This window comes from Cynocephalus volans, chromosome 12 (assembly GCF_027409185.1).
Source record: "Cynocephalus volans isolate mCynVol1 chromosome 12, mCynVol1.pri, whole genome shotgun sequence".
Classification (NCBI taxonomy): domain Eukaryota; kingdom Metazoa; phylum Chordata; class Mammalia; order Dermoptera; family Cynocephalidae; genus Cynocephalus; species Cynocephalus volans.
In genome coordinates, this window is record NC_084471.1 from 61,782,639 (window position 1) to 61,806,679 (window position 24,041).

Below are 24,041 nucleotides of genomic sequence, written 5' to 3' on the forward strand. Positions count from 1 at the left end.
ACCTAGATATTTGATTGTCTTTTGTTCTGTCCTATTTGGTACATCACTCCCATCATTTGTTCAATCAATTTCTGCTCTCAAGAAGAAAAAGTTGATTAAATGTTACTTTTTAATAATATATGAGCTTCAGTCAGAGTCACTAATTAGGAATTAAAAGAGCAATTTTTGCTATAAGTAACACTTCTATTTTATCCCTATCCAGGAGAAGAATGCCTCATCTAATAACTTGTGTCTTGAGATAAATGAATGCATTAAAGTCCTTAACACCCCTTTGATGAACTACAAATGGTCACAATACAGGACAATATTTGAACAGTAATGATTTGTGCTTTCTTCTTAAGTGTAAGCTGATTGCAAAGGCTCCTAGACTGTGAGAAGTAAATAGCTAAAGGGGTCATGAATCTTAATAGCTTCCAAATCAGAAAGATCTGCAACTTATATGCTCTGACTGGAGTGTGAATGGAATGTGTAAATATTAATCGGTCTGGCAGAACCTCTGCAGACAAGCTGTCTAAAATTTCACAGTGGGAAGATTGAAGTTGCAGTGTACAGAGCAGACGTGAGGCTCCCACCTGGAAATAAACTGTCAGCATGTGTGTAAATACATTCTTCCTGAAGCGATATGTAACACTCTGTGCTGCCTGGGCACCCAGCAACATTATGCGTGGATATTTAATGTTATTATATGTTCATTATTTAACATTATGAACATGCAAACCAGAACCATCTCTGGAAAGAGGAAGACAGGGTACCCTAGTTTGTGTCTCAAAATACAATTTCAAAAACAGCACTGTATCCCTGGAAAATTCTAAAACAAAACTTACCCCCATCACTCTATGACTTGCTGGCTATGGGGGAACGACATTGTCCTGTAGCATTCAAGACAGTGACTCCATTCTCAGTGGACAGGACACATGGAAATTGGTTGGTCTAATTGAAATAGAAAGATTTCAGCTTTGTGTTATGAGTAATACAAGTACGGCAAACATTAAACATTAGTAAAAATGGTATCATGAAGAAGAAAATTAGTTTTAAAATGAAGGTCTATGTTGAATGATGAACAAGTTTTTGTCTTTTTAACTCATAGAATCCTGCAAAGAATAAGACATCTATATCAAATTTTCTATACTTTTTCCTATAAGCAGGGACCTCTCTCAGAACCAAGTACGTGAAGTCCACTTTACTATTCATAGATGAAAAGAAAGAAAGAAGAAATGGAAAGATGAGTATTCTTAGAAGTAGTAAAGAGAATTTGGTCAAATTAGAAAACAAATCAAATTTTCTTGGTAGTTTCAATATTTGTGAGGGAAACAAAAATGCACGTGGATATTCATTTTTGCATTGGTTTAAGGATGTTTTTGGTTTTGTGTGTGAGAAAGGAACAAGTTATTGAGTTTAAATTTTTCTGACTTTTGTTCATCTTGGACAAAACCAAAGCCAAAAAATTCTCCACCAGCTGCTCTTCTCCCCCTAAAAAATAGTATTAATCATCACTTGCCCTCAGATGAAAGAAGTGAGGAAGCCCTCAGGAAAACTCAAATACTCATTAGGTTTAAAGATTTATACACTTGATTCCTGTTTAAGATTTATCAAAAATTTATCTTTACCAGTTTGGGACTTTCAAGAGAAATTACTTGTGATTTGTTAGACTTCAAACCAAAGGCTGTTGTGGGCAACCAAACCAACAAAGCCACTTCTACTACCTTTTCACATACAGACAATCCAAACTCATTAATTATTACACCAAAATAATTCAGGTGGAAAGCAAATTTTGAATCCAAACAGTAGTCTTAATGTAACAATCACGATTGCCCTGACAACATTGTCCTAGGGAGGTACCACCAAGTGCCATCATGTGGTCAGTTATGCACTGCCGTTCCTGCAGGGGGCGCTCAAGTTTACAAATGAGCTCCTGGAAATTGGGCACATGTCAGACCTGATCCTTCCAATTATCTCCAGATCTATTTTGTTTTCATCTCCCGTAGATTGTTCAATATGAATCATTCCTAATACTTCAGTTTTAAGTTCCTCTATCTTTATCTTACTTCCCACCCCCACACCCCCACCCAGTCGATAAATTGTTGCGATAAATTGTTGAACAACCTGAGGAACTTCATTGTAAAACTTCATAAAACTAAATAATCCTTTAGTAATAATCAGGTGTCAGTTTTCTGCTTGCTACACTTGTACTTTTTTAAGCTACTACACATTTATGTGGACATTTAGCAGAGACCATAATTTCACTATCAATTTCCAACTTCCAGTTTTCCCCCAAAATTCCAACTCTACTAAAAAGAGAAGAGTGCTGTGTGGGAGCACGACACCAAGTGTAATCCTGGCTGACCTCCGTTTGACAATCAGAATCCTAGAGTGACTAGTACCTCAATCATCCCCAAAATTACAGACCCGTAAAATTAGATCTGCATTCCATAGCTCTCTGCCTTCAGCCTGCAGGCTGCAGATTAAAGAACAGTCCTCAGAAGTCACTATGCTAGGCTTTGCATGTTAACTACAGGCATTCAGGGTCGTAGTGTCCCTCTGGCTTTTCATATTTCCAGTTAAACTTTATTCTTGAAATACCTGTCTTTATATCCCTCACTTCTGAAAACTGATCCTTCCTATTTGAGTGATGAGTAGGGCACAGGTGTCATTTTTATCCCCAGGTTTGGATTTCTTGACTGTACAAAGACAACTTCAATTTCAACTTTATATGTCACCTCTTTCAATGTAATGCCCTTGTTCATGATGTGGTTACTAGAATGAAGATTTATGGTGAATATTATGCTTCATTTCCTTAAAACACTTCAATCAGTGATCCATCAGCATAGAAATGCATTTCTGAGATTTACAATTTCAGGTCTGCGTATCCCAAAAAAAGGTTTTTTTGTCCTGGGCACTTTCTAAACCTATAGAGACCCACCCTCAGCTCAGTGATACCCAAATACCCCTTTTGTACTCGTGCTATTTACTACTGCATAAAGCAGACGCTTTCGCAGGTGGAGGGATGAATTGATAACTGCCTGTGATAAGTAAAGAAAACGTAAGAACACCAGGAAGCCCACAGATTTATCCACAATGAAAATCGTTTAGGAACATCAAACTAAGCAAATCATCCACACTATATGGATTGATCTGGATCTTCACATTTTGGGGTATACAAGGGTCTGCTCAAGGGACCACAGATGATAAGTTTCATTACTCTACTTTTCTATTTTCCTGTTATAAGTTGATCAGAATTCAGTCGAATGTCCTCAGTATACCCTGAGAGGCTTTGGAGTTGGGATATAGAATCATGTACCCCTATGTAGATGGAGGGAGAAAAAGTAATATCGTCTCCTCACCCGTCCCAAGGCTCATGTTGACACTCCAATTGCAAAAGACAGATTAACAAAAGAAAAACATAACTAATTTATTTAACCAAAGTTTTACATCACAAGGAAGGCTTCAGAAATGAAGGCCCAAAGACCCAGGGAAAACTTTGTGTTTTTATGCTTAGGTTTTATGAAGAATGGATAGTCATGTAGAAGTATGATTGGACAAAAAGAGGGTATGACCTAATGGTAATAAACTGGGGGCAACTTAGCAAGGCCTCTTTGTTTTAGATTCTTCTTGGTCCTTCTGTGTAAAAGCTTCCTTCCCTCCAGGTATAGGGAAAACACATGTCACATGAAGATCTTCAAGAGAAAAGGTCAGAGAGACCTTTCTGCTTCTATAATTTTCTCAGTTTCCTCCAGCTTAAAATAATCAATATGCCAAGCTGCTATTTTGGGGGGTAGCATTTCCTGCACCCCATCATTGATAAGGGGCTTTATAAACTCTCCCAGGTCACAGTGAAACTCTCTGGTGCTCTCCTTCCAGCTGCCAAGTCTCCTACAAAACTCCAAAGTTGTTGCAAAAGTAACTTTATTGAAAATTGATTATAATTATATACTGCCCAACATGTTTAGAACCGATTTCAACCACAGCCTTTCCAAAATCATTGTGCCTCTTATTATTTTTCAAAATATACATACTAAAATGCTTTTATAGTGTTCTCTTAAGCACAATGTTCAAGCAGAGATAGACCTGGGTTTTGCAGAATAAGCCATTAAGACAGTACTTAATTGTCTAGGTAATACTAAAGAGCCTATGTTTACATATAAATTAGGCCCAGCACATCAAACAAAAATGTCATGACTTTTAGATGCTGCCTTTAAATTCTACACAATAACTTAATATTCTTCACTTTAATAACTAGTATGCCTGAATCTGCATTTACTCCAATGATGCATTGTTAAAATAATTTTGCTTGTTTTTATATTTTATTATATACTGCCCTGCATCCTAGGAATTTAGGATACTTTCACAACTTTAAGATACTTTAATTTCACCATATTATTGTAAAGGAAAGACCAGGCCTATTTTTATTGTTGCTAATGTTTTAAGAGATTTAAGTTCTCTCCCCTCTCAAACATGGCCAGAAGGTTTGGGGACTTGCCCATGGCTAAACAGCACCAGACAGCTGTAGGCACAAGATGGCTCAATTCTCTATTTTACAAAGCAGGAAATTAGGATCAGAGAGAAGAAACAATTTTCTACAATCACAGGGCTAAGGAAAGTGAACAGATCTCCTACCTCCTACTCCAGTGCTCTTTCTTTTCACCATTTAAGTCCCCTCCTCAACTTAGTCAGGCAAAACAGCCCAAAATACGAAAATGCAAAAACATGGTAATTATTTCTAAAAGAAACTGGGAATTCTGAACTTCGTCAAAATCAAAGTCAATTACCAGATGTGAAGAAAATGTATCAAATAAAATGGTATCAAAAGGGTCATCAGTAAACTATCATTCCAAGAAGTCGTAACACCTAATTAGTCCTTTCTTACTTAAAAAAAAAAAAAAGAAAAGAAAACTATTTAATTATAGTAGCACTCACAATGTGGTTAAAAATTAAATAGTCTTTCACTATCATTCTTAATTATATTAGACTATCCTAAAGGCAATGTTTACCTTGACACAAACATTAAAAACAAGTTTGGCTGGAAAATAATATGGCAAAGAAGTGGGAAGAACTTTGGACAAGGAGTAAAATAACCTAATTTGTCTTAGGGAGGTTAATTTAGCAATGTGTTTCAGGAGCCTTAAAAATATGCATGCCTTCAACCAAGCAATTCAACTTCTAAGAATGCATCCTAAATTAATAGTTCTAATTTTGAAATGAAATAATTTGAGCACAAATATGTTTACCAACATTTTATTTATAATAGTGAAAAACTGAATACAACCTAATGACAAAACATAAGACAATGGGTGCACGAATTGAAGTATATCTAATGAGTATATTACACAGTTAGCAAAATGGTCATTAAGCATGCTACATAACGGCATGGAAATGCATATGGTGTGCGTCAGGCTAAAAAAAGATATAAAAATACATATGCAAAATGTAATATAACATAAACAATATAATGTAAAATTATGTAGAACAAACAGGAAGGAAATATATAAAATATATGTAAGGTTTCCTAATCTTTCTACTTTTAGGCATTTAAAATTTTTCTGAAATGATAATTATTACTTTAAAAATTATAGCCCTTTTTAAAAATAAAGAAGTAAAGATCACTGTCATTTCTAGTAATGGAGAATTAGGTAGTTTGAACAAACCCCTGTACTGAGACAATAGAAAACTAGGTGAATTTTTTTTTTAATCCGCTTGAAGGAATCAGAGACTTAACAATAGTGAAGAATAACAGACTAGATCTCGAAAAATATGAAAATCCAGAGAAGCAAGCTTCTCCTTTGGATCTACTTTTAATTTAGGACAAATTCCAGAAGTGGCTGCTGAAAGCCAAGCAGCACCGTCAACAGTTTCTTTACCTATTGGGACAAAATTTGGAGGCCAGACCTGCTAACTGTAGGAACTCAGGTAAATTCCCAGTGTTTCAGGTTGGGATCCTAAAGACCTCATATGCATAAGGAAAAACTGGAAGTAAGCCAGCCCTCACAGTTCCTAAAACTCATCTTTAAATCTTTTAGATGACCCAAAGACCTCAATTCCTAAAATTTTGTTAAGGTGATCCTAGATTACTAGTGCCATCAGGCTCCTAGCAAAAAAACAAAATTCTCTCTGGATAAAGAAACCTTCATTCTAGACCTCAAATGATTTCTACAAACAATTTCTTAAATTCGAAATCTAGATACAATCAAAGATAATCAAAGGTATAAAACTACATGAACAAAACCCAGCAAAAACAGCAGAGTAAGACAGATCTACAGGGGCTCTAGATATAAGAATTTTTAGACATAAATTTAAAATAAACCTGCTTACTATGTTCAAGGAGGTAAAAGACAATATTTCATTTTCAGTAGAAAGTTAGAAACTAAAATACAGAGCAGATTAGCAGATTTTAAACAATAATCAAGATTATGTACTAACAGATTTAATAGTCTGTTATAAATAGCCAAACAAAAATTAATGAACTAGGGGGGGAGGGAGAAGGGAGGGAGGTTTTGGTGATGGGGAGCAATAATCAGCTACAATGTATATCGACAAAATAAAATTTAAAAAAAAAAAAAAAAATTAATGAACTAGGACATAAGTCAGAAAAAACTAACCAGAATGAAGCATAGAGAGACAGAAGAATGGATAATACAGAACAGAGTAAGAGACATAGAGGACACATCTGTCTAACATACATTTAGTTGTGGTCCCAGAGAAAAAGGAGAGAATAGGACAGAAGCAATATTTAAGATCTAATGGCAAAAAGTTTTCAAAACTAAGGAAAGATATCAATTTATACATTTTAAAACCCTGTCAAGTAAGGAAATGAAAACTTCAAGATTTTGCTGATTCAGCTCTTTTACCAATGAGCTATGTGACCTTGAACAAGGCATTTCAACCTCCCTGGATATCTGTTTCATCATTTATAAAACAAGGGCATTGATTTCTATAATTTCTAAGAATTTATCAAATATGTTTCTAAGAACAGCCATCATTCTCAATACTAGTCTTATTATAATGAAATCTTATAGGCATTCTGAAACCCCAGCACAAAAATATATCCCATATCAATCCACAGTGTTATGAGCCTACATTTCTATTAGTCTTTAAAATCCTGCTATAGACATCTTTTGGATTGTTTGACAAAACCAGATCATTTCCGATTAAAGGATATTATTAAAATGTCCTTATGCTATCTGATAAATAAGATGAATGAGAAGCAATTCCAGGCCTTGAATGGAATAACATGAACTGGATTTGTTTATTACATTGTATTACTGTCAATTGACAAAGAATTGTGCTAAGATACACAGAACAGCTTCTATGATCCCTGAATCATCTCTTATTTTTTAAAAAAGGTAGGAAGAATGGAAAAGAAAAAACAGAAGGAAATCATATATAAATTATTTTAGTTAATATTCTACTTGCATGCCATGGGCAACATAGCTTTTTGTAGTCTATTTAAACAAGAAATGTGCCTCATGAATCCACCATATTCATGAGCTAAAAATAAGGTATGATATTTCCTATTACCATTGATGAAAGCTGAATAACTTTACCACTAAACTAGTTTTAACATTTATTGATCCCTTAAAATAACCAATTCTTAGAGCTTTTGTAAATAAGAAACATCACATATCACATAAATTTGGAGAATGTACTAGAATTTCTTAAGTAGATGATTCAAAGTATTTTGCTAAGAGTATTTTTTATTAAGATAAAACAGGTTCCCCCTCTCTGATTTCTCATATTTAATAAAATGCAAATTGAATGCTTCTCTCTGTTAAACATCAGAAGGGTCAATGTATAAGTTATTCTCTAATATTCACATTCATGCTGTGAATTTTAAATTCTAATTCCATAGTTCATTTCTCTGTCACCTCACCACTGACAATATCTGCTCAGCCCTTCCTTGGAATAAAGTTCATTTTCTTTGGTGATAAAGGGATTGGAATTTGGCTTTTCCCAATTTCCCTGAAGCACTGCATTTGCCTTTTCCATTTGAGGTCTAGTAGGTCTTAATTAATAGTGCAAATTTGCAAAAAAATAAAAAGCTCTGCAAATTGTTTTGGGTAAGTTCAAGAAAATTAGGTTATTTCAAGCTAATATTAATATTGGGGGAGGAGGAAGTATTGAAGCTAAGCAGATAAACAAGGCTAGGTTCTTCTAAAGTACTTTATGTAGAATCCGGTTTATGAAGAAATATCATCTGTGAAAACCCAAATGTAACCCTTCAAGTTCAGTAATGTGAACACTTGACATTCAGCAAATACATATCCAGTGCAGTTGTTATGCAACTCTAATTATGCACTTTGTGTTAGAATGCTGGAGAAGGAACATTGCCAGTTAATGCACTTAAAGAAAGAATGTTAGGGATAGGTCCTCTCAACTCAGAACATTTACATAAAAATGAATGGTAAGGAGTTCAGAGCATTACAGGTAGAACCTATAATGATGGTCTGTAGATAAAAGTAAAGGTATGTAACTTACTGAAATTTTTAAAAATCTAACAGAAAAAACGCCAGTAAAACTTCATAACTGTATATAAATATCAAAATAACTGAAAGCATTTTTTAATTGTTTTTATTCAGGTTTTCAATACTTTGTAGAAAAGGCCTGTGGGTGAAATAAGGACACTTAAGAAAGTTAAGGCACTAAAAACTACGGTGATTAAATGGAGAAGGAAGAGTGTTTAGGTCTCACAGAGGCTGATGAGTTACGAAAACAGATACTTGGAAACTGACTTTTCTTGGTTAGCATGTGTGGTGCACGCCCTAGTTTTTGCTCTCAGCATCCATCCAACCTCCCTCTGGAAACTGTGCCTCTATTTCCTTCTTAAGAATCACTCTTTTCCCTCATTCTCAGTCCGTGTGGTTTTTGCAGGAGTGGGACCTATTACCCAGGCCTATGCCAATCAGCACATTTTACCCAATCAAATACAAACAGGATTTTTTCCTGGGAATTCTAGGAATGGGACTTTCATTCTTTCCCTCCAGGCCTGAACCTGAAGGGATGTTGGGTTTGGATTCATTGCACACAGTTGCAGCTCTGTGAAGCTAGCACAACAAAAGCCAGAGCCAAGACATGAAGAGAAATCATCCTTTGATCCCTGAATCCAGACATGTTTGGAATCAGCCCTGTCTCTGGACCTTCTCTCATGTTAGTGATAAATTATCTTTTTGCTGAAGCCAGAATGTATTGGCTTTCTGTCACATATAACTAATTGACTCCCAACTAACACAGTATGACATCTGTTAATAGGAATAAAAATGTGGCTAGGATTGCTAATAATTCTTAAGAATACGTTTTTAAATCTGATGACTGGCATTATAGTTAGTTGTTTTCACTGTCAACTCTTTCATTAGATTACAGACCCCTTGGGGGCAGGGGCTATAGCTCATTCATCTTTTCACCCATCTTACCACCCGAAACAGTTTATGAAAATGGTGGGTGTACAATAAACATTTATTTAATTACAGCAAAAGAAGATTATAAAATGTATGCAAATCAGAACCGCAATAGTAAAAAAAAAAAAAAAAAAAAAAAAAACTCTGGTCACCTAACCAAGATATCTTCTGATTTTATTGATAAAAATAGAAAAAGGTATAGCCAAAAACACACAAACGTAGGTCAGATTCCTAGAAAATTCATCTGCATGGAAGATTTCTTTCCTCGACATTGCTGAATAAGTAGTTTTCCTCTATTTTAGAAAACTGAAATTTGGCATACTCCTTTTTTTAATTTATATATGGTTTTAAGAAAAATAGTAAATCCAGCAATTATATGGAGAACAGTAAACTCGATAGTTGCTACTATCAAAACAGTGAGTGGCTAATAATAGAGCATTTGGCCTATATCTTCTTTGAACTGTATCTTATGGGCTAAGCTTAGGTAAGTAAATTGTTTATGGACAATAGAATGGCCAAATCCATTATCTAGGAGAAAGACCCTGAATCTTAATTTCAACTGCTACCAATATGCCTTATAAGGAGAAATTATTTATTGCAGAATAGGGTTTTTACTTTCTTTGGTGAACTTTACACCATGAAATTTTAGTGAAAAGTATCTGGGTGAAGGTTATAAGAAGGTGACTACAAAGTTTTTAAAATATACAAGTAAGAAATGGTAACATGAAAACACTGAGCTATCTGTGACAAAGTTAAAATAAAAACGAATGAAATACTGCCATTTGCAACAACATGGATGGACCTTGAGAGAATTATATTAAGTGAAACGAGTCAGGCACAGAAAGAGAAATACCACATGTTCTCACTTATTGGTGGGAGCTAAAAATTAATATATAAATTCACACACACACACACACACACACACAAAAAAAAAAAAAAACCAGGTGGGGGGGAAGAAGATATAACAACCACAATTACTTGAAGTTGATATGACAAGCAAACAGAGGGGACATTGGTGGCCAGGAGGAGGGGAGGGAGGAGGGAAGGAGGTTTTGGTGATGGGCAACAATAATCAGCCACAATGTATATCGACAAAATAAAATTTAAAAAGAAAAAAGAAAACCATCAAATTATATTTAAAAAAAAAAAAGTTGTGTGTCAGTAATTCTGAAGGAAAAACTAAAACCCAAAGGAGGAAGAGGGCTTCTATTTAGTTTTTGTTTTGTTTTGTTTTGTTGTTTTAATATCTTTTACACTAGTTCTCAAACTTTATCCATTATCAAAATCACCAGAAGGGGTTGTTAAAGCACAGATTGCTGGACCTTGCCCCCAGTTTCTGACACAGTAGATTTGGGGTGGGACCCTAGATCTGCATTTCCAGCAAGTTCCCAGGTGGTGCCTATGCTGCTAGTCAGGGACCACACTTTGTGAATCACTGTTCTGTACAGTTGCTAACAATTTATGACACGATGGTAATTTCCCAAAATATTTTCCAAACTGGGGACACTGAGAAAAAATCTACATTTACTTTACACAATATATTTTTTAAACTGGAGTACAAAACCTATTTGTATATGTCAAATTCCATCATAATATGCCCATATTAGAAGGTCTTTATTGTTTCATAAAATATGTGATGGATTCTTGTGTAAAGTAAAAAATCCTTTGGTGAATCAAAAAATCATCTAGTAGAGGCTTTAGCGGAAGAAAGTAAACTATAATTGATTTTATCACCCATGGAGCCTCACATATCTGTGGACATTCAGTAAGCACTCAACAAATACATCTTCATTGACTAATCAATAATTTCATTTTGTGTGGAATCTGCAAATCTTGTTTTTTATAAGGCCAGTTTAGTTTAAATGCATTTTGTAAACATCTCCTTGTATCCCCATATGAGATATCTTGATCTCCAAAGTCACTTCTAACTACATCCTCCTGCATCCCAACCCTCTCTCTCCCTCTCTAATTTCACATTCACTTCCACCATATCAGAACCTTAAGTTCCCTCACCTCTCCATCTTCGGACCATCTTTCAGCATCCTTTGGTTTCAAGTCCTTCCAGCTCCATGATGAATTATTTCAATCATTCCCCCAATATTTTTCCCAACTGTCCTGTCTCCTTTTGCCTGGGTCACATTCTTAACAAAAGCCCCATCCTGGAGCGGGGGCATCACACCAATCACCCAGTGTCTCAAGGAGAAAAATCCCACAACCAGGCAGGCTGGTGCTTCCACACGTTTTTGGTTTCTCATCTTAGCTGAGCTCCCAATTCCACCTGAACACTCTACACACAGAAAGGTCTGAATGATGATTCCAAATCTCCCTCTCCAAACTCCCTCTCTCACGTTCTGACGCTCAGGAAATGACTCTGCCTCCTGCTTCCCTAGAAAATGGGAGCCATCAGTCAGCCTCTCTCGCAGCCATTTCTCACAGCCCTTCATACAGAGCAAAGGCATTCCTTTTGAGTTCTGTGGCAACAACCTCTAAGATGGACCCCAGTGACCCCTGCCTCCTGGTATCCATGCTCCGTAGTGTTTCCACATTGCACCAGGGTTGATCTGTGCAAACAGTGGGATCTGACAGAAGTGATGGTATGTCACTCCAGAGTCAGGTTGTAAGTGACACTGCAGCGTCCGTCTTGAGCTTCTGTACTCTTGCTCTCTCTTGGATCATCTGCTCTAGGTGAAACCTTGTCCTAAGCAGCCGTATGGGGCTGCCCCCGTGGTGAGGAACCGAAGCTTCTTACCAACAGTTTGGAAGCAAAGTCTCCAGCTTTAGTCAAGTTTTCAGAGACTGTAGCTCAGCCATCAGCTTGACTGCAACCTCCCAAGAAATCTGAGCCAGAGCTACCCAGCTAAGGAGCTCCTAGATTCCAGATCCTCAGAAATTGTGTGAGGTGATATATGTTATTGTTTTAAGCTGCTAAATTTTGGGGTAATTTGTTACATAGCAATAGATAACTACTGCAGAATCTAAGACTAAATTATCCACCTCTTCTTGCTCCTTTAGTGACATTCCTGAGTCATCTCTTTTTTTCCATATTTCAATTTTTCCTACCCTGTCTCCTTCCCTATATGAGCTTGCTTAAGTTTCCTCTTTCTCAAAAAAACACTGCCTTAACCTCTATGACCTCTCTTGTTATTCCTCTCCTCCCTCTTCCCCTACATACCATACTTCCACCAAGTAATGATCTGCTATCCACCATTTCTGACTGCACCCTCTCCTCCACCCTCAGCACTCTGCAGTTTACCTGTACAGCTCCACTGAAACTTCTCACAGGGGCATCTAATGAGCTCCATGGTGCCAAGGCCACTGGTGATAGTAAGGAGTTTGTATCTTATTCTAATGCAGTGAGGAGCAGACAAGAGACAGCAACCTGCAGCAGTTAGAGCCAGACTGCCTGGGACACAGGAAGAATAGTTAGAGAAAGGGTTATCGTGTCCAGGAGAGAAATGAGATGACTTTTTTTTTTTTTTTTTAGATTGAAACAATAGGACTTGCTGAAGGATTGCTTATGGGAGGAAAGAAAAAAATTGAAAAATGACTTCTCAGTTTCAGGCTTGAGTAACTGGTAGCTGGTGATGATTTCATTGAGATATAAGATTCCGAAAGAATAGGTGGGTAAAAGTAAGAGTTCTGTTGTGGCATCTTGCCTGAGATATCTATCAGACATCTTAGTAGAGATACCATGAAATAAAATGGAATGCATGGTATAGTACACTGACCACTAATAATTCCTGTCCATTTTTAAAATATGACAGCTGAATTAAAATACATTTTTCAGAAACTGTTCATTACTTGCACCTTTCAGTAACTGTAAAGAAACTACTTTCCATAGTTCAGCAGTTCCCGAAATCTTCATTTACACAGATGGTTTATATTTCTTGAAATTAAGGCTAAACTACAGTTTAATATTACATGAGCAATCAGGTAGTGACAGAGTTCAAAACTGGTGGCTTGCAGAAACAAAGTCTGCAGGGATTTTAGGTTTCTGATTAAAATATGTAGACAGCACCTAATTTAGGGTTAAGTTTATCTCATATTCTGGTCTCATAACTTTAGCCCCTGAGGAGAAACAAGATCCAGCATATTAAGCACCCATCAGGGAGTCTGTATACCAAGATCCAATTAGAGGAAGTCTCAGTAATGGATCATCCTGTCCTAACACTCAAGCAAACAATTTAAACTCTCCCTTGCAGTATTAGAAAAGCAGTCACAGTAAAAATAGAAGAAATAAAATAAGTTACTTGAATTCAAATAACTGGAACATTTGGTTTCCTAGACCACAGAAGATTAGAAATAGCAGATTAGCAGGGGAGTGAGGAATATTGTTTTAAATGCAAAGGTATAACAGGTAACAGCCTGACAACAAGGGAAAACACAGAAATAACTAAGCAAATAAAAGCACAGAAGCTTGGAAGCATTCAGGAAGGAGGCAGAGAGGCTCATAAGCTTGAGCAGGGAGGCCTCCGTGTACATACGCAATTGTTTATGATGATAATTCCACAATGCATACTGAGTACCTTCTATACACCAAGCATTTTGTTCCCACAGATGAAAGAATAAATTAACCAGGAATTGATAAAATGTATGTTTGGAAAATTTTTATTAAAGATGATTTTTTAATGCCCTTATTTGGACGATTAGCTTAGGCAGAATGCCTCGTTCCCCTAAACTGAAGCTTTATAAAGTGATTTTCTTTCAAGATCATTTCATAAACTGTGGATGTTTTGAGTAGAGAGTACTAGCACTGATAAAAAAAAGATGGAGATAAACTCCTTCAAAAAAAAAAAAAGAAAATAGTAAGATGTGAGTTAAGCCACCATCATGTGATCAGGGAAGTTGTTTACATAATGGGCATCTTGTTTTTCTTGTCAGTGAAATGGGAAGAATGCTATTCATCAGAGTGTTACTGTGAAATTCAAATGAATAGTGAATAAAAAAGGAGTTTCAAATCATAAGCACCACATAACTACAAAGTAGTAACAGAATATTTATTCCCACTTCAGCTCATTGAGAACACCGCCACAGACCCATCACCCCTTGGGAATTTTCTACTGTGGCTGTCATCATCACCACCCCTCACTACTGTAACCAGATCCCTCACTGTGGGTGGTGCATACGGCCCCTCCACCCCTCCACAGATATCTCTACATGCCACGATCCAAACTCAGCCAGGATGGCTCAGAGACAGAGATGAGGATTGCAAGGTGCAGATGGGCAGTAGAAAACTCCTAGTCATAGGCGACTTGCCTTCATACTTTAGAGAAAGACTTGATGGTTTGGTAGAAACACCAACAGGACACATTGAAAGTTTGCCTAAGGCAGTTCAAAGATGAGTGAATGCTCTCAAAAACCTTCAAGGTAAATGTACACAGATAGAAGCCAACTTCTATGAGGAAGTTCATGATCTTGAAAGGAAATGTGCTGTTCTCTATCAGCCTCTATTTGATGAGCAATTTGAGATCATTAATGCAATTTATGAACCTAGAGAAGAAGAATGTGAATGGAAACCAGATGAGGAAGATGAAATTTCGGAGAAGCTAAAAGAAAAGGCCAAGATTGAAGATGAGAAAAAGGATGAAGGAGAAGAAGACCTCAAAAGAATTCCTGAATTTCGGTTGACTGCTTTTAAGAATGTTGACTTGCTCAGTGATATGGTTCGGGAACATGACGAACCTATTCTGAAGCATTTGAAAGATATTACAGTGACATCTCAGATGCTGGCCAGCCTAAGAGTTTTGTCTTAGAATTTCACTTTGAACCCAGTGAATATTTCACAAATAAAGTGTTGACAAAGACATATGGGATGAGGTCAGAACCAGATGATTCTGATCCCTTTTCTTTTGATGGACCAGAAATTATGGGTTGCACAGGATGCCAGATAGATGGGAAAAAAGAAAAGAATGTCAGTTTGAAAACCATTAAGGAGAAGCAGAAACACAAGTGACGTGGCACAGTTCATACTGTGACTAAAATAGTTTCCAGTAACTCTTTCTTTAATTTTTTTTGCCCCTCCTGAAGTTCCTGACAGTAGAGATTTGGATGCTGATGCTGAGACTAATTTCTATTAATGCAATTCAATGTTAGTTTCAAGCTATAAAGACATTGTGCTAAAGTGATGACATTTAAACTGAGATCTGAAATCTGAGAAGTCACTAGCCATGAGCCAGAATTCATATTTTGATAAATTATAAACATCTGTCTTTGCCTCTCTATTATAGTTCTTCCCCCTTCCTACATTCTTATTCTCAGTGAAAGAGTACATGATTGAATTTATTTTAGTGAATCTATTACTTGTACACAACACCAGTAAATAACTACATTATGAAATAAGCACTTTTTAAAATCCTCTTATTCCTCTGGAGATGTTTACCCAATTGTTCATCCCATGATATCTTACCCATTGCTCAGCAGAAAACTCATCTATCTCTCCCCAACCAGCTTATCCTCAGAGATTTTTAATACAAATATAATCATACCTATCACCTCCTGAAAACCCCTTCAATGCTCCTCATTGCTCTTTGAAAAAGCTCAGATTTCTTAACATGGTTTCAAGGTACTACATGACTTGTACCTCTCCAAACTTACCTCTCAGCACTCTTCACCTTATACTTTATGTTCTGGCCAGACTAAACTTCAAGCTCCTTGATTGCACCATGCTTTCCTTCACCTCCAAATGTTTGTGTATACTGCTAATGCAATTCCTCCTTCTTCACACCTCATCTGATAAACTCCTAATGATCTACAAAGCCTCAGCTGCAAGCCACTTCCTCCAGGAAGCTCTCTCTGACCAATACCAAGACTGGTTTTAGTTTCCATCTTACGTGCTCCCATAGCAGCCTGTGCTTCCTCAGTCAAAGCATTTAACACTACTGTGCAATTGCTTTTATTCTCACAAGACTACAAACTGCAAGGGCAGAAACCATGTCTGTCTTGGCCCACAGTTCTATTTCCAAAATCAAGCAGAGTCTGGCTATAGGCACTAAATGAATATTTGTTTTATGAATGAAAGAAAAATGAAGAAATCTCAAACTACTAGACACAATGCTAGACACAGGATGTGTGGTGGTGAGAAAAACTACATAATGGCTTTGCCCTTGCAGAATTTGAAGTCAATGGCAAAAGACACTAACAAAATAATGAGTAATTACAATATGTGAAGTTCTATGAAAAAGACGAATAGTCTGCCTAGATAGAAAAAAAATGTAGATAAGGTCTGGGGGAGGACCTATGAGTCAGTGGTTGAGGAAGGCAACACTGTGGGGTGGCATTTAAAATGAGATTTAAAAGCTGAGAAGAAGCCACTATGTAAAGATCCAGACGAAGTGTTCCAGTCAAGGAAGGCAGCAAGTGAAAATCCTAACAAGATAGAAGTGTGGTAAAACAGCAAAAATAGTCAGGAACATATAACCGAGGAGGAGAGATAGGTAAGAAAAGAAGTGGGCAAGGGCCAGACCAACAGGACCCTGAAGACCAAAGAATTCTGCAAGAGTCAGAATTTTATGCCAAGTGCAATTCCAGTGCAAGCCACTGAAGACTTTAATCAAGTTAGTGGTATGATTCTATTTATGTTTTTAGAAGGTTGTTCTGTTGTTTGAGCTGAGAGTGAATTATAAGGGGCAAGAATGGACATAGGGAGACCAGTTAGGAGCCAATTGAAGTCTTCTGGGTAAAAGATGAAGGTGGCTTGGTGGATGTAGAGAGAGAGAGTAGAAGCTAAAAGAGTAAAGCTTTATAGTCTTAGTTGTGCACAGAAAGGGAGGCAAAGGAAGCCAGGATAAGGCCCCAGACTCTGGCTTGATCTACAGGAGGAATAGTAGCATCACTTACTGAGATGAGGAAGACTGGGGAGGAAGAGTCTTCCAAGAGAAGTGAAGAGTTTCATTTTGGATATTTTAAGTTTGAGATGTCTGTTAGACGTACAAGTCACATAAGCAGTTGGGTGTGTGACTCAGGAGCTTAGGAGAAAGGTCTGAGTCAAAGATATAAAATTCAGAGTTATCAACCTTTAGAAATGAATGAAATCACCTAGAGAGAGTGTATAGACAAAGAAGACAACAGGATTCAGGACATAGGCATGTGGCACTACCATTTCAGAACTGAAAATGACAGCCATTAAATTAAGAACTCAGTGGATGGGCTGAGCTAAATGGATTGGTATAAACCAAGGAGAGAATTAATGAATTGAAAGAAATCTGAGAAAATAACTCAGAATGAAGCAAAAAGAGAAGGAAACATGACAGAAAAGTTGAGAGATAAGAGATAGCATACGTAGGTCAAACACATCTAATAGGAATTTCAAAAAGATAATAGAGTATATGGGGTCAAGACAACATTCATATGGATTTTCTGTAGTAATGCTTGGCTGTACGAACGTACACATGGAGAAGGTGAAAGGCCGGACCTTGCAGTGTTGTGGATTTGCCAGAGTATAATTATAATGATTCATTTATACATAAAAAATTATGGGTGTTATTACAATGAATTCAAAGTGTGAAGAGGGAAAATGAAGACAAGAAAGGGCTGATGGATAGGGAGAAAATGGATAAAGCAGTCAGCATCTTCGAAGAGTTATTTTCATAGGTGATTGCAGAGGTGAACTGGAAAGATAAGACATATTCAGAGAATGGGACGTATGAGTTTATGATCTGAAGTTGGAGCAGGAGAGAGGTTGCTGACCGAGTTGGAGTGGATGATATATTCATATGAGATGAGATGGTGAAGGCACTGAGAGGCCACAATATCCATTAAGTCATCTACATGATGTTGAAGATACTCAAAATTGAAAAGGAGTAGATAGAACACTGTGATCGGGTTTGTATCTTAGAAAGATTCCTCCAGCTACAATGACAAGAATGGACTGAAAGATGTCAACACCAATGAAAGGTAGACCATTGACAAATTCCTGTGAGATTATTGTGGTTTAGACTAAGGTAGTGGTAGGGAAGATGGAACAAAGGGATGTTTTCAAGAGAAACTGAGGCAGTAGAAGGACTTTATGTTTTGTGGGAGGGAGTGAGAGTGAGAAAGGAGTCAAGGCATTTAGATCAGGTGACTGAGGCAGAGACTAGTGCCATTCTCTGAAATAGGGAAAAAGAGAAGGAAGAGATGACCTGGGACCACCTAAGCCACTGGTGAGATCACCTAATCAATATGGGTATAAATATTATCACAGAAAGGACAAAAATTAATATGTACATATTAAAAATCCACTCACATTTACAGTTGGCATGTTGATAATACATTTCTGTGGGAGTCCAGTGGTTTGATGCAGTTTCTGTAACAACAGCATACAGTGAAGGCTTTCAAGTCTAGAAGAAAAATTAAGTTGTTAATAAATTTGGTCTCAACAAAACTGCTCTGCCTGAAGATTAAAGGAGTCCCAAACATCATACGGATTAAATATTAAAAATAAGTTGTTTCAATTTCTTAATAGATGAGGCAATATCTGGTTTTTAAATTTACATTTTAAAAATCAATTAAAAAGCATAACATCAGTGAAACTTGCTGAGACTAATATTTTGGAACTGATTAAAGAAATTAGCAGTGTGTTCTACAACAGCCAACTTAAATATTAAAAATATTTAACAAGTGAATACATAATTTTGTTACATACTATACTTTCTCGGTGACAAGTTCATGTTTACTGTGAGCACACATTTTAGGAAAAGCTATTTTTCTAGAAGTTACTTTCATAACCCACCTTCTATTTGTTGAATCTCAACCTTCTGAATCTAATAGAAAAATCAATATATCAACCTGCATAGTAAGGATTTGTGATTTATTCAAATAATAACCCAATATCCATGCTAATTACTGTGATTTAATTATGGTTTCTTCCCCTTTTCCAGAATATTTATGAATTATTCCTTGTGTAATCCCAAGGTACATTATTAATGCACATCAAAGAACAGTTTAGTTATAAATATTAATGATCTGCACAAAGTAATTTGGGGCATGAAATTTCATAACAGTCAATTTTTGTCTTTAATTCCTCGTATAGCTTGATTATAGATGAGTTTCAATTAGGTATGAGTATTATTTTATTCTTTTTTGGTGTAAGGTTAGAAATTAAGTATTATAATAATCAAATTTTTGAAAATACAACATAATGTAATCTACGGCAGTCCTTGAAATTTCCATTTGGTTGTAAAATACATTTTCCTGTAATAATTAAGTACCTAATGAATTTAAGGGCTAGAGAACAGTTGCTTTATAACAGTTACAAGAAGTAATTTACATTATTGAGAAGAACTAAAAGAATTTTAACACAAATGTAATTAGAATCTGCTGGATGCTTTTTCCATTAGTCTCGTAAACACAGGTCTCTCTGATACAAATTTTTCAATAATTATTAAAGAAATCCAATCATTTCCTTCCCCATGTGTAGTATATGTGTTTAAGGATATACAAACTTCTTAAGGCACTTTACTTTCAGGCTTCTATGACTAATTATCAGGGTGGCTATTTATAGATAATGTAGTTTTAATAATTTATAAGTATTTCTCAATTTTTTAGGCAGCTTAACTCTAAAACATGGAAATACACTCCAGGAAAGCCTACAAATAAATGTTGCTTATCATTTTACCATTTGAAGTGAAAAAATTTAATAAAGGTATTGGAGAGTTCTGAGGGCTAGAAATGAGCTAAAAATTAGTAAACATTTAGTAAACTTTAGTAAAATTAAGTAAATATTTAATGAATCATTTAATAATTAATAAGTATAAGTATTTAATAATTATAATTAAATAATTAATATTTAAATTTAATAATATTATTTAATAATAATATCTTTATTAAGATGTCCAGATTCTGAATTAATTTTCCCTCGAGTAATTAAAAGATGCTCAATAACAATAATAAATACTTGAATTGTATTAAAGTTGTTGGCCATCTGTGTCATTTCTACCAAGACAGAGCAGGAAAGATGGATATAAAGTTCATTAGAATAAGTAGCATTCACCAAGGTCTTGCAACATGCTGGACACTGTGCTAAGCACTTTATTATATGAGGGTACTTCAAAAAGTTAATGAATAAATAGAATTGAAAGATAATACAAATCTTTTCACAGACTTTCCAAAATACCTTTATAACTAACCTATGAAATGGGTACTATTATTGCACCCATTTGAGAGATGAGGAACCTGAGCCTTTGTATAGGAATTTGCTGGAGGTCTCCAGAGCCGGTCTCCAGAAAGCCGTGCCTAATCCCAACGGCTCTTCAACCCCTTCCTTTTCTCCTTTCCAGGCAGGACAGAGTGGTGGTTAAGAACAGAGACAGGTTGCTCTCCCAATTCTTCTACAGCCATTTTTAAGAACAGGATACGCCTTATGTTTATTAAGAAATTTAGGGAATAGGCTAAATGATTTTATAGGGTCTCTTCCAAGCTGGATCCAATCTCAGCAGAAACCCGACAGTCCAGAAGAGAATGGGATGATGCATTCAAAGTACTAAAAGAAAAAAACTGCCAGCCAAGACCACTATACCCAGCAAGGCTGTGCTTCAGAAATGAAGGGAAAATAGTGTATTTCCAAGTCAAACAAAACCTGTGGGAGTTCACCACCACACCACCAGCTCTACAAGAAATCCATAAGGGAGTCCTGCACCTGGAACCCAAAAAAACCATAATCACCACCATGAATAGATGAGAAAGAACAAATACCACCGGTAGAACAAATATGTAAAGGAGAAAGAGAAAGAAACTACACCATATCACTTCGAAAAACAAACAAACACTGAAGCATCAAGAAACTTGATTCAAACATCATGAATGCTCTTGACTTCAGAAGTCAACAGTAACAAAGGATGACTCACAATCAATAGGTTGCCAAGAGAAAACTGCTGCCACTTTTTCTCATCAGCCTTTATTCTACTCATATTTTGAGTACCTGATGCTTGGAGCCTCTGTCTGGCCACATCTTTCTGCAGTTGGACACAGCCTCCCTGGTGAAGGGACACCAATTCCTGAGATCCAGTAGAAGCAGGTCCACTTTTGGAGAAATTTTGTATTAGTCTTAGGAAGCACTAGGGATTCCACTAGCTTCATGATTGCTACTTTTTTTCTTTTTGTCCTTGTGGAATCTTCATTAAATTTTAGAGTCAAAAAGCTGGAACAGCCTTCCAAGCTTATCTGCTTAAAAACTTTCACTGCAGGTAAAAATGCCCTCCTCAGCATCTCTTATCAGTTGTTAGAGCACACATGTGAATCTTCCAGGGCCAAGCCTATAGAGAGGACCATCTGAATTTAGAGCAGCTCTAATTACCAGTCTCCTCAGCCTGAGTCAGGATCTGCCCCCTCATTGTTTCCAACCACTACACCCAAGCCAATCTCTCTTTCCTAATCAGCCTTTCAACACTGAAAGACAGCAGTTAAATTTCCTTTTAGTCTCTAATGTTCCAGCTGATCCCCAACTCCTTCAAACATTTCTAATTTTGTATGACTAGCCATATCCTCTACTGATTCTGTCACTATTCCAATACATCAGTCCTGTAGTTTGAATGTGTCGCCTCCAAAATTCAGGTGTTGCCAATGTGATAGTTTAAGAGGTAAGGCCTTTAAGAGATGATTAAGCTATGAGAATTCCTCTCTTCATGAATAGGATTAGGTGCCCTCATAAAAGGGTTTGATGGAGGGAGTTTGTCCCTCTTGCCCTTCCAGCTTCTGCCATGTGAGGACACAGTGTTCCTCCCCCTCAGAGGATGTAGTGACAAGTTGCCGTCTTGGAAGCAGAGAGCAGCCCTCACCAGACAATTGAACCTGCACGTGTCTTGATCTTGAACTTCTCAGCCTCCAGACTGTGAGAAAATAAATTTCTTGGCTGGCCACTTATCTCGGTTGGTTAGAGCACAGTGTTGTAACACCAAGGTCAAGGGTTTGGATCCCTGTACAGGCCAGCCTCAATACGAAAAGAAAAAGAAAGAAAAGAAATTTCTTCATAAATTACCCAGTCTGAGATATTTTGTTATAGCAACAAGACAAAATGAACTAAGACAATCAGTAATCTTCTTAAAATGTATTCCACCCCCAGAACTGCTCAAAATGCCACAGACATCATCTAATGAGAGTCAAGTACAATGAAGGTAATATCTGCTAATAATCCAGATGTCATGCTTTTATGGATGCAACCTAAGATTATAATGGAGTTTGGGGCAGACAAATTACAGGCACGGAGCTCACAAAGTAACCATGAATTTGTGTTGTGGCATTTACAGTTGTATTACTATGTATATGGTATGCATTATCAGTAACCAAAGCAGTCACCAGTTTTACAGCCAAAGATTTACTCCAAATTTACTTTCCCATCATTTTAACCTATAAATTACTAGGATCTTGCCTTTGTATAAGACTAAAGGCTAACACATATTGAGCTCTTACTATGTGCAGGCGCTTGCCAACCACTTACCTGACTGACCTCCCAGTGGCACTACAGGATAAGAACTTTCTCATCATATCCATTTTTCATGATGAGGAAGGTAAAGCTTAGAGAGATTTGTGACTTGCTCGAGGTCACAATGCTAGTAAATGGCAAAGCCAGGATTTGAGCCTGGTTGTGTCAAAGCCCCAGAGGCTTCACTAATCTTGTTCTTTCTAATGTCAGGTAGGTGCCATCCTCAAATACAGTCTGTTTGGCCTTTGCAGTTGCTTGTTTTTACCTTCCTTGTTAAGTTTCCGTGTACAGCCCTCTGGATCCATTTGGAGATCCACGAAGCTCTTCTCTGACCTTCCAGGAATGGTCTGAAAATAGAGGAAAGCTAACTTGGGAAAGACTGAACCACCACTATAGAATGAACACATCAAGCTGTTAACTATAATTTTAATCCATGCAAAATTAGGTACAGTAAATTATAAACAGTTTATAGAGAGGTGCTACTGTAATTAATGCCTATTTCTTTTCCATAAAAACTCCTGACTAGCTGTGTCAGATGAACTGTCTCCATGATGAAATGTTCAGTGTTTCTCCTCTGTTTTTTTGATTGTTCGTTTGTTTTGCTCAGGTTTTGCTGAACCTCTTCTGCTCTTGTCATTTGCCAGCCTGCTCTGGGACATTCACAACCCAGTATGTGGGACTTGATACCATCTATCCAAAGCTAGCCATCTCTACATCCACAGTTGTAAGTACATGATATTTTTCAACAATATTACTAAGGAGGCTTTCCATCTCTCCCATGTATTCTGCAAGACAGGCTTAACACTAATTCCAACTTCTTGCTGAGGACTTGTAATTCTTCAGTTTGTGGGGCTGTGGCTCTGCTCTCTGGGAGTTTCCTGTTCAATTATCTCTGTTTTCTGTCCCACCCCTCGAAAGGACAGAGATTATGTTAACTCCTCCATTTGGTAGACAGAAATCTTAAAAATTGCATGCCAGCTAAGACAGATTCCTCATTGGGCAAAAAGTCAATGCCACATTTCCTATGTATTAAAATTCAACATCTTGGCTGACTTAAGAGACCAGAGGTTTGGTAGTTTAACCATTTTATGCCAAGTGCCCATGTGGACTACTTATACCACAGCAGGTTGTATAATATGCAATGATAAGAGTATCTTTTTATTCTCTTCCTGTACCCTCCCCCTCTCCTGACAAACTATATAGACTATGAACTAAAAGCTATAGGAAATACAGCATAAAATCAATGGTGCATTACACTG

At 36.7% G+C, this 24,041-nt stretch overlaps 1 pseudogene; it reads left to right on the forward strand.

Moving 5' to 3' along the window:
* Window positions 1–14,605: 14,605 nt before the first annotated feature.
* LOC134391667 (nucleosome assembly protein 1-like 1) lies at window positions 14,606–15,463 on the forward strand (annotated as a pseudogene).
* Window positions 15,464–24,041: the final 8,578 nt, after the last annotated feature.